Source organism: Ovis aries, chromosome X, assembly GCF_016772045.2.
Source record: "Ovis aries strain OAR_USU_Benz2616 breed Rambouillet chromosome X, ARS-UI_Ramb_v3.0, whole genome shotgun sequence".
Taxonomy (NCBI): Eukaryota; Metazoa; Chordata; class Mammalia; order Artiodactyla; family Bovidae; genus Ovis; species Ovis aries.
In genome coordinates this window covers 123509501-123521410 of record NC_056080.1, presented here as the reverse complement: position 1 = coordinate 123521410, position 11910 = coordinate 123509501, and positions in this window count along the sequence as shown.

Here is an 11910-nt window from a genome sequence, read left to right as displayed (position 1 = left end):
ACATTACAAGTTGTTTAACCCCTCAAGTTCCCATCCGTAAATGCTAGTAGTCTTCCAGGCTCTATGACAACCACAATCACAAACATATTCCCAAACATCCCAATGTGGCTTGTGTACATGGTACATGGAAGAAGCAGTAGGAAATGGCAGGCTAGGAATTTTACATGTTATCCAGCAGTCAGGCCGCCCCTGCATCTATAGTTTATGGCCTTTCTGCAATATGCCAAGGTCAGTCTAGGGCAGGAGGCCCAGAAAAGTAGATAGCTTTCAAAATTCCATCCCTTGCCATTCCCCATCCAGCCGAACACTGACCATCTCACCAAGACAGTTAATTGAAGTGAACAAATCTGCTACAGCAATACAGACAGCTGAAGTATGCAGCTCCATATTGAACAAACTGGGCCATTAAGCACACATTACCAGTGGGGAATCTGCCCTTTAAAATTGCTATTAGAATGCTGATAAAACATTTTAAATAACCCAATAAATAAAAGGCACCTTAAGAATAATGTGAATGTATTTCTATGTTTCAAAGCCCCACAAATTGAGAGAGATTTATTTTCATCATTGCTGTCAATCCTTGCAACTCCTTGCTTTTCCATATTTATTCAGCATGCATTTGAGGGAAGGCAGGAAGAGGCATTCTCAGGAGGGAGTGGGTTAAGAGTGTTCAAATAATAGCATTTCAACATGCTAAGGGGATTGGGAGGTAGAAATAAAGATCTTTCTCTCCCCAGCTCTCAAGGTCAGCCAACCCTAAGCAGCAGTAATATTCCCTGGGCCTTGATGAGAAAGAAATATGGTGATTTTGAACAAAATGACAGGCACACTGTTATACTAGTTAGGTTGTGTGTCCATGTCCGAGAGCACTTAAGGACAAAGTTCATTTCCCCAGCATATTGAAGAGGGAGGATTAGTGAGGGTTTTAGCTGTTTCAGTTCTTAAGACCCTTTCCTGAATATGTTGCAGATTAGATTCCAATCAGCCTACCTTCTCTTTGTGCCTCCATCTCATTCACAAATTAAAACAACATTTTATGGGGTCCAGTTTACTTAAAATTGTTGTAATTATTGCTTCATTGATTGCAAACCAGGAACCACCCACTTCTCTTAAATACAGACAGCTGGGCCATCTGTTCCCTATGAATCATGTAAACAGAGAAGACTTGAGAGAAGGATTTAAACACTTTCCAACCTGGTTCTGCCTTATTTCAAAAATGCAATCAACTGTCCAGAGACTTAACAGATGCAGTGCTTAATATCTGACCTGCCAACTTGATCATCTTGTATAACATAGGAAGTTCTGATTAGAAAGTGAGGTCAAAGCCTCCAACCTAGTCACATTTGTTTGTCCTGTTCATTGAATTAAAGTATTTCTTTTATTATATGATAAACATATAAACATAAAATAAAAATTCAAGCAGTTCAGAGTAGTACAAAGTCAAAAGTAAAATGCCCCCTCCTCCTTGCTCCCAGACACATTCCTTCAGACCTTTGACTTTTCTGTGTTTGGGACTTTTGAGGTTAATTAAATACTCTAGTTCTTGGTTTATTAACTGTAATCTGTATCTATTGAGGCTACCCACAAGGAAAGATGATGAATTTGGCTCCTTGGTCTTCTCTCTGAATGTAGCCAAGATCTGAGTCCATTAATTCTACCTCCCTTTCTCTTTCCCTTAAAATTGTTGTTATAGTCTTTAACTTCAGCTTTTTAATAAATGAACTTTAATATTCAAATAATACACTTAAGCCTTGATTTCTTACTCCATCCACTTTGTTTTTATTTTATATTTTAGTGCAATCAAACTTAATATTTTCCTTTTCATGGTGTACACCTTTTGTCCTGTTGAAGAAATCTTTCTCTGCCACAAGGTCACAAAAATATTCTCCTATATTTTTTCTAAACTTTTGTCTTTTTTGCATCAGCCCCTAAACCTTCTGAAATTGACTGCTGTATAGAGATAGTTTGAAGTAAGGTTACAATTTCTTTTTTTTCATATAGGTAATTATTTGTTGCAGCGCTGTTTATTAAACCTTGCATTATCATAGCCTAAAATTTTTCCCAGGTTTTTGTTATATACCAGGTGTTCTGTTATATACCAGGTGTTCTAAAACACTTTCAATAATAGTGTTGGTCTGAGTCTGAGATCTCTAGTTTATCCCACTGGCCAATTTGCTTAAATTGAATTGCATACCTTGGAGTTACATGCCTTCATTGCCTCACCTTTAAACTGAGTATAGCAATATTTTGCCTTAACTCCCTCAGAAAGTTGCTGAGAAATCAGGTGGAATAATGCAAGTAAAGATGCTTTGACAGAAGGTAGTTGCAGAATCAAAACATACTAGCATCACTTAGTTAAACCCTTTATATTTATTGAAGTGGTAACTGGAATTAAGAACAGACAAATGATCTGCCCATAAGGAAAGTATGATTATTATGCTCCTAGACTGTGCTTCCTAATGCTTCAGCACAAAGCAGAGAGCATTGTATCTGATCCTACTGAAAAAATCAAGTCCAACACTTAATCTACTAGGAGTGTCTGTTGAACCCTGTTCATGTTTTCCCAAAAATGTGATATAATCTCTGAAGTTTGACATATTGCTTCCATAGAAGTCTGCGCCTTACAGCCAATTTCAAGGTTGAATGGTGCAAGTGCAGTTTTGCATAGGCCACCTCTGATTTAGCAGCGGAGATTGATAGAGATCAGTCACTTAACAAGTGGCCTCTATCTAGTTGGTATCTGTCACACAGCTATTATGTGCTAAAATATAAGGCACAGTTAGGTGATTTATATCTATGCTTTATAAAACAAGAACATCTATTTATAGAAACTGGCTCATCTGCAAATTGGCAGACACACCTGAACAAGAAAACAAAAGTTTGATTTCAACATTAAATGGCAATTAATATAATTAAAAACTTTCATTTTCATTGAATTAGAAAAAATATGTCAGTCAAAGATTGAACTGGGCAGATAGGCTAAAAACAGGGAAAAATTTTAGAATATGATAATGCAAGGTTATAATGTGTTATTTTTCATTTGTATTGTGAGACATATTATTCACACAAAAGAGATGAAACATACCTACAGTTTAAGGATTAATAATTTAAAAAAGCAACCACTCATGTATCTACCATGCAGGTTAAAATATAGTACATCACCAATACCTTAGAAACCGTTAGTATATCTTCTATAGCACTTCCTCACCCCTAGGGGTGACCATAATCCTGGATCTTATGTTACTTATTTCCTTGCTATTGTTTATAATTTTGACACCTATGTATGTATCTCTTACAAATGCATTGGTTAATTTTGCCTTGTTTTGAAATTTACATTATTCTTGTAATTTTCCTCTTCATTAGCACAAGAACCAAACTGACTAAACCTTAGATATATCTTCAGTTCAGTTCAGTTGCTCAGTTGTGTCTGACTCTATGCGACCCCATGGACTGCAGCACGCCAGGCTTCCCTGTCCATCACCAACTCCCAGAGCTTGCATAAACTCATGTCCATCAAGTTGGTGATGCCATCCAACCATCTCAACCTCTGTCGTCCTCTCCTCCCGCCTTCAATCTTTCCCAACATCAGGGTCTTTTCCAATGAGACAGTTCTTCACATCAGGTGGCCAAAGTATTGGAGTTTCAGCTTCAACATCAGTCCTTCCAATGAATATTCAGGACTGATTTCCTTTAGAATGGAATGGTTGGATCTCCTTGCAGTCCAAGGGACTCTCAAGAGTCTTCTCCAACACCACAGTCCAAAAGCATCAATTCTTCAGCGCTCAGCTTTCTTTATAGTCCAACTCTCACATCCATACATGACTATTAGAAAAACCATAGCTTTGACTAGGCAGACCTTTGTTGGCAAAGTAATGTCTCTGCTTTTTAATATGCTGTCTAGGTTGGTCATAGCTTTTCTTCCAAGGAGCAAGCATCTTTTAACTTCATGGCTGCAGTCGCCACTTGCAGTGTTTTTGTAGCCTAAAAATGTAAAGTCTCTCACTGTTTCCATTGTTTCTCCATCTATTTGCCATGAAGTAATGGGACTGGATGCCATGATCTTAGTTTTCTGAATGTTGAGCTTTAAGCCAACTTTTTCACTATCCTCTTTCACTTTCATCAAGAAGCTCTTTAGTTCCTCTTTGCTTTCTGCCATAAGGATGGTTTCATCTGCATGTCTGAGGTTATTGATATTTCTCTTGGCAATCTTGATTTCAGCTGGTGCTTCATGCTTCATCCAGCCTGGCATTTCTCATGATGTATTCTGCATATAAGTTAAATAAGCAGGGTGACAATATACAGCCTTGATGTACTCCTTTCCCGATTTGGAACCAGTCTGTTGTTCCATGTCCAGTTCTAACTGTTGCTTCCTGACCTGCATACAGATCTCTCAAGAGGCAGGTCAGGTGGTCTGTATTTCCATCTCTTTAAGAATTTTCCACAGGCTGTTGTGATCCATGCAGTCAAAGGCTTTGGCATAGTCAGTAAAACAAAAGTAGATGTTTTTCTGGAACTCTCTTACTTTTTCGATGATCCAACAGATGTTTGCAATTTAATCTCTGGTTCCTCTGCCTTTTCTAAATCCAGCTTGAACATCTAGAAGTTCACGGTTCACATACGGTTGAAGCCTAGCTTAGAGAATTTTGAGCATTACTTTGCTAGTGTGTGAGATGAGTACAATTGTCTGGTAGTTTGAAGATACATCTTAAACTTAAATAAATTCAACTGTATGATAGGAAAAGAAAAGAAGGAAAAAGAAAGAACTAGCAGAAATAGAAAAAGAAGAATGATCATTTAAATAGTATTAGTTATTCTGTTTTCCATCTAGAGTTGTCAAATAAAATACAGGACACCAAATGAAATTTGAATTTCAAACAAAAACCTAAATCTGTAATATAATTATTACATAGAAAATACTTACACTATTGGTTGTTTATCTAATATTCAAATTTAATGTGGCTTCTATTTGTTTTATTTGCTAATTCTGGCAACCTGTTCCACATCTTTCAATGAGCCTGCATCCAGAGGAAATGGGATATGGAAAATGTGACTCTCTCATTTCTTTTCAAATATCATTTGACTTCTATAGTATGATAATTTCACAGCATTATGTGTAAATCCAGTGTTCAACTATAGGAATAGTAATGTGTTCCAGTGCTGGAGGCAAGACTGGCTTGTTGGAAGATATGTTGGTCTCTAACATGGTACTTTCCCAGGGTATTTTTGAAGGTAACTTTGATTATAGAAAATTGTATCAAGAAGTGCATTCAGCTACTAATAACAGAGACTTAACTTCAGCATTTTAAAACAATAAATTACCATTCATATGAATATAGTCTAGAGATAGGACATACGAGGATGGCATAATGGCCTTAAGTGTCATCAGGGACTCAGGCTCCTGTCTATCTGCTCTACCATCCTTAGTGCTGACTTGCATCTTTAAGGTTACTTCAAGGTCCAAAATGACTACTAGAGTTCCAGCTATTCCAGGCAGGAAATATGAGAGGCAGAGGACTATATGGGACTCACCAGCAGTCTGCCCAATCTTAAATAGCTTTCCTGAAAGTCCTTTCTAATAAGGTCCACTTTAAGTCTCACTAATAGTTCCTAGTTGAAATGGAAGCTGAGAAATGTAATTTCTGATGAGCATATTACTATCCAGAAAAAAATCTCTCACTAAGGACGAAGGGGAAAGTGGATGTTGAATAGGCAATTATTAGTGTCAGTGATTTATTCCCTTATCTACTGAATTAAGAATCCAACTCCTGACTGGCTTCACTGGTGGCTCAGTCAGTAAAGAATCTGCCTGCAATGCTGGAGACGTGGGTTCGATTCCTGGGTCAGGAAGATTCCCTGAAGAAGAGAGTAGTTACTCACTCCAGTATTCTTGCCTGGAGAATTACATGGACAGATGAGCTTGGTGGGCTACAATCCATGGGGGTCGCAAAGAGGCAGACACGACTGGGCAACTAACAAATATAAAACATAAACCACTGTGATTATTTTCATGGGAAACTGTCTAAAATCTCATCCATTACATTTTTGATCATAAAGAATCAGTCAAATTATATTACCTTGTTCAAAAAACAATTTATAAATCTGTCTATAAATTTAACATACATTTTAATCCAAAATACTACTACACTGCTATAAATAAGTAGCCTCTTCATTCAAATACTTTACAAGTAATACTCTATGATACTTATGTATTAATGGTCGGCACTAATGAATGCAGTCAGTCTTCCTAAAGAACACTTTAGCTTTATTGACAAATCTAACATTGATTTTTATACTGTTTAAAGGATCTTTCAAATAACCCAAGTGCAGGGAACATCATAACGTTTCCTAAACTCTTTGGAAGGTGATCAGAGATACACTATTGGACCATGCTTCTGGCCTGACACAGGTGTGTGTTGGATGCTACATTTATTCCCTTTGATGCAGCAGCAACCTACCATGTACATTTTGTGATTTTCCAGAATCCTTGTTTCTCCCTTGGGTCACCATTTGATCCTTTTACCTTCTCTTGAAAGGTGAAGGAGGATGCAGTATAAACAAAAGACAAACACATTTTTCTTTTAAGAAGTTACAGAAAGAGTCAAGTAAGGAATTTTACATAATGAAATCAAATTTAATTTTAGAGCTATTTCAATATTCAACTTACTAGTGATTTCCTACATAATCTAGAGTTTGCCTGCATCCTAAGATGCTTAAGTCATGTCCAAGTCTGTGCGACCTTATGGACTGGAGCCTGCCAGGCTCCTCTGTCCATGGGATTCTCCAGGCAAGAATACTGGAGTGGGTTACCATGCCCTCCTCTAGGGGATCTTCCTGACACAGATATCAAACCTATGACTCATGTCTTCTGCATTGGCAGGCGGCTTCTTTACACTAGCACCACCTGGGAAGCCTACTGGCAGTATACTTCAGTATTCTTGCCTGGGAAATCCCATGGACCAAAGAGCCTGGTGGGCTACAGTTAGTGGGTCTCAGAGAGTCAGACGTGACTAAGTGACTGAGCATGAGCCTGGTGAAGTTAGGTAAGTAGCTACATATTTCCAGTACACAGATGTTGGGAGGAGCACTATGCTGATCTGGCTGTTATTCTGGTCTCGTAGAATACAAGGGAGGAACGATCTACTCAGTTATCAGTTGGGTTTCTTTCTTTCATTATTGCAGATACACCTGTGCAAATAGCAAACCTCTAAAATCAGCACTTTGGATCACAGTTTAGTCTACTTTCTGGGCCCAGCTGGGACTCCAGGAACATACATTTCAAAATGAATATCAGAGTATTTGCCCCTGCAGTCCTTTTGGCTGGATGGGGCAAGAGATTGGCCAAGGAAGTGCAATAATAAGAAAAATGCTCAGTAGTCTCTCTGCTTCTTCAGTCAGGCTCCCAGACAGACTTCTGAATCCCCAGAGTGATTCATACTCAATGGCACTGTGTCCTGAGAACTTCAACGTGGTAGGGTAGAAAGGGCTTCCCAGATGGCACTAGCGGTAAAGAACTCACCTGCCAATGCTGGAGACATAAGAGACATGGGTTCAATCCCTGGGTTGGGAAGATCCCCTGGAGGAGGGCATGGTAACTCACTCGAGTATTCTTGCCTGGAGAATCCCCATGGACAGAGGAGCCTGGTGGGCTACGGTCCATGGGATCACAAAGAGTCAGACACAACTGAAGTGAGTTCGCATGAAGGCAGAGTAGAAAGATCAGGGGATTTGAAATTTGCTAAATTTGAGCCTAAATCCTGAACTTGAGATACATCAATTAAATTTCATGAAATATATACCATTTTTAAAAAATGTAAAATGGAGTTAATGCCTACCACATAGGATTGGGTAATGTATAACTGAAATGATGTAGGGCTGAACACACAGGAAACATTCATTTAATAGTAGGTTTAACCTATGAGTTGTCAAAAAAAAAAAAAGCTGCAGGGTAACAGACAGTCCCTTCTATTGGGCATTTGGTATGTGCACAATATTTTTGGATTTTTGCATGTACTAACAGCTCACATTTTTTCATAGTAACTATGGAATTCTAAATAGGATATATCAGGTTGACTTCCTCCCAAAAAGTCCCACAGTATTTGCTCATCCTCAGTCTGAAATCTGAAATTCCCTTTAGTTTCACTTATAATTCATCTAAATTGCAAAGCCTCAAGGACAGCTCGATGTTTATGCAGTATTGTAAAAGGTCCCAAAAGCCGGTTTTGATAAAGAAAAGAAAAATTGATGAAGATACTAGGCCTTAGCAGATGGGTAACACCAAAGGGTAGGGATGGGTAAAGCCAGAGAAAGGTACACTCTTAATATAATAAGCTTGGTATATACATCAAGACTCTTGGAGAAAAATACTAATACTTAACTACTGAATACTATGTACCAGGCATTGTTCTAAGCCCTTTACATGGAATGTTTTATGTAATACTTGCAATAACCCTCTGAGGCTGTTACCTTATTCTTCCCATTTTGCAGATGAAAATACTGAGGGTCTAAGAAATTAAGTGGGCTTCCCAGGTGGTTCAGTGGTAAAGAATCTACCTGCCAATGCAGAAGTGAGAATGATCCCTGGGTTGTGAAGATCTCCTGGAGAAGGGATGGCAACCCACTCCAGGATTCTTGCTTGGGAAAATCCCATGGACAGAGGAGCCTGGTGGGCTACATACAGTCTATGGGGTCACAAAGAGTCAGACATGAGTGAACACTGAGTGCACAAGAAGCTGAGTAATTTTACAAGGTTACTTACTTGCAGAGCCAGGATTTGGATGCAGTCTGGCTAGATCTTGAGTTGACCTATTATCTATGATTTCAAGCATCATATATGACAGCAGCTGACATTCGGTAAATGTTGATGGTAAAATCTATGAGATGTAGCTCTAAGCACTTCACATGAATTATCTCATAATAATCCTCCAACAGCCCTTGGGAGTGTCATTGTTAACTCCATTTGACAGAATAAGAGTCTGTGATTCAGAGAGTTAAATTACTCGCCCAAGGTCATGTAGCATATAAATGACAAATAAGCCAAGATTCCAACCAAGCACTTTGGTTCAGTGGCCTGCATTCTTTTTTTTTTTTAATTCAAGTATAGCTGCTTTACAATATTAGCTTCAAGTGTACAACAGAGTGATTCAATATTTTTATAGATTATAATCCATTTAAAGTTATTATAAAATATTGGCTGTATTCCCTGAGCTGTACATTGTATCCTTGTATCTTATTTTATACCTAGTAGCTTGTACCTCTTAACCTTCTATATCTTGCCACTCCTCCCATTGTTGTCCTCACTGGTAACCACTTGTTTGTTCTCTATATCTGTCAGTCTGTTTCTGTTTTGTTATATTTATTCGTTTCTTTTATTGGAGAAGGCGACGGCACCCCACTCTAGTACTCTTGCCTGGAAAATCCCATGGATGGAGGAGCCTGGTAGGGTGCAGTCTGTGGGGTTGCGAAGAATCAGACATGGCTGAGAGACTTCACTTTCACTTTTCACTTTCATGCATTGGAAAAGGAAATGGCAACCCACTCCAGTGTTCTTGCCTGGAGAATCCCAGGGACAGGGGAGCCTGGTGGGCTGCCGTCTATGGGGTCGCACAGAGTCGGACATGACTGAAGTGACTTAGCAGCAGCAGCAGCAGCAACCCCATCTAACAGATGAGAAACAGGTGTCCTGTGTCTGAGGTCACATAGCCCCTAAGCAGAAACAGATCCTAAAGCCAGGGTCTCAGAATCTTTGCTTTAACCAGGACATCTGACCACTTCCTGTAGAGACTATTCTACAGCTTGGGATTTACAGTTTGCAAGGCCTTTCACAGTTTTGCCTCTGCTAAATAGGCAGCTCAAAGGCAGTTTCTCAGGCTCTGGTTATTCCACAACAGCTTGGTGGATTAGTTGCTGTTCTTTTTTGGTGTTCTAAAACTGAGAATTCCTAAAGGGTTGATCTAAGAAGATTATAAAGAATAGCCCTAGAATGTTCTTTCCTAACACTCTGCCTCTCAATCTTCAGGCCTTACAGGAAATACATTGGCAATTATCACAGGAAAACCAATCATTCGGCCAGCACTACCTAACAAATTGCTTTGAAACTATTTTAGAAGTGACAGATGAGTGCCAGGTCCTGGAAGGCACATGTTCTTGCTTCCTTAATTGCTGCCTGACCAAAAAGCATAAGGCAAATAATATTGAGAATCTTATCTCCAAACTGTACTACTTCTGATGGCAGAAGAAGCTGTACATGCACCTATTGAACAGGCCTATTGAAACCTTGTTTGCTCAATATTAATTAAGAGATGCTAATATAATCCAGCATCTGTGAAAGAGGCAAGAAGACATCTGTTGATTATCAGGACAAGTATTTCATATTTTTATAAACTTTTAATAGCTTAAGTAGCTAAAAGTACTTTTATAAACATGGAAATTCAACCATTTAATGCCTCTAGGATATGAGAAAAAGGTTAATGTTTAGGTCTTCCTATTTGGAATAAAAATATTGAGATGAAAAGCTATTAAACAAGACAGGTTTCCAGATTCTTAATTTGCTGCTACATCCTTAAGCTAATGGCTCTACATAGCAGTACTCATTCTAGGCAAAAACATAAGTATGAGATTGGGTTTTGGGTCTTTCTATATTTTCCTTTATCCACTCAGCAATCTTCATGTCCTTTCTGTGCTTCTCTCTTCCCTCACTCAAATGGCTTAATGCTAAAAGATTTTATTATGGTTTCTAAAACTGTGGTGTTGGAGAAGACTCTTGAGAGTCCCTTGGACTGCAAGGAGATCCAACCAGTCCATTCTGAAGGAGATCAGCCCTGGGATTTCTTTGGAAGGAATGATGCAAAAGCTGAAACTCCAGGAATTTGGCCACCTCATGCAGAGAGTTGATACATTGGAAACGACTTTGATGCTGGGAGGGATTGGGGGCAGGAAGAGAAGGGGATGACAGAGGATGAGATGGCTGGATGGCGTCACGGACTTGATGGACATGAGTCTGAGTGAACTCCGGGATTTGGTGATGGACAGGGAGGCCTGGCGTGCTGCGATCCATGGGGTCGTAAAGAGTCGGACACGACTGGTGACTGAACTGAACTGAACTGAATGTGGACCAGAGCCATACTCTATGACTTGCTCTCCACATTCCCCACTTGAAAAATTACCCAAGTCCCCTTCCAATAGGACTTTCTACAAAGTGTAATTTATAAAAGCAACCAGATGACTTCAAAATCCCAGTTCTGGGAAAGTATGTGGCACAAACAAAAGTGCTAGTAGGTAAGACTAGATGTAGGAAGATGAAAGAGTGAGGTAAACGACTGTCCAAGTTTGCCCATTGCTGAGGCAAATTTCCTAGGACATGGGATTTCAGTTATAAGCCCAGAAAATTTCCAGGTGAACTGAAACAAGTCGTTTCAGTTCAGTTTAGTTCAGTCACTCTGGACTCTTTGCGACCCCATGAATCACAGCACACCAGGCCTCCCTGTCCATCACCAATTCCAGAAGTTTACTCAAACTCATGTCCATCGAGTTGGTGATGCAATCCAGCCATCTCATCCTCTCTCGTTCGCTTCTCCTCCTGGACACAATCCCTCCCAGCATCAGGGTCTTTTCCAACGAGTCAACACTTCGCATGAGGTGGCCAAAGTATTGGAGTTTCAGCTTCAGCATCAGTCCTTCCAATGAACACCCAGGACTGATCTCCTTCAGAATGGACTGGTTGGATCTCCTTGCAGTTCAAGGGACTCTCAAGAGTCTTCTCCAACACCACAGTTCAAAAACATCAATTCTTCAGCACTCAGCTTCCTTCACAGTCCAACTCTCACATCCATACATGACCAGTGGAAAAACCATAGGCAGGACTAGACAGACTTTTGTTGGCAAAGTAATATCTCTGCTTTTCAACATGCTATC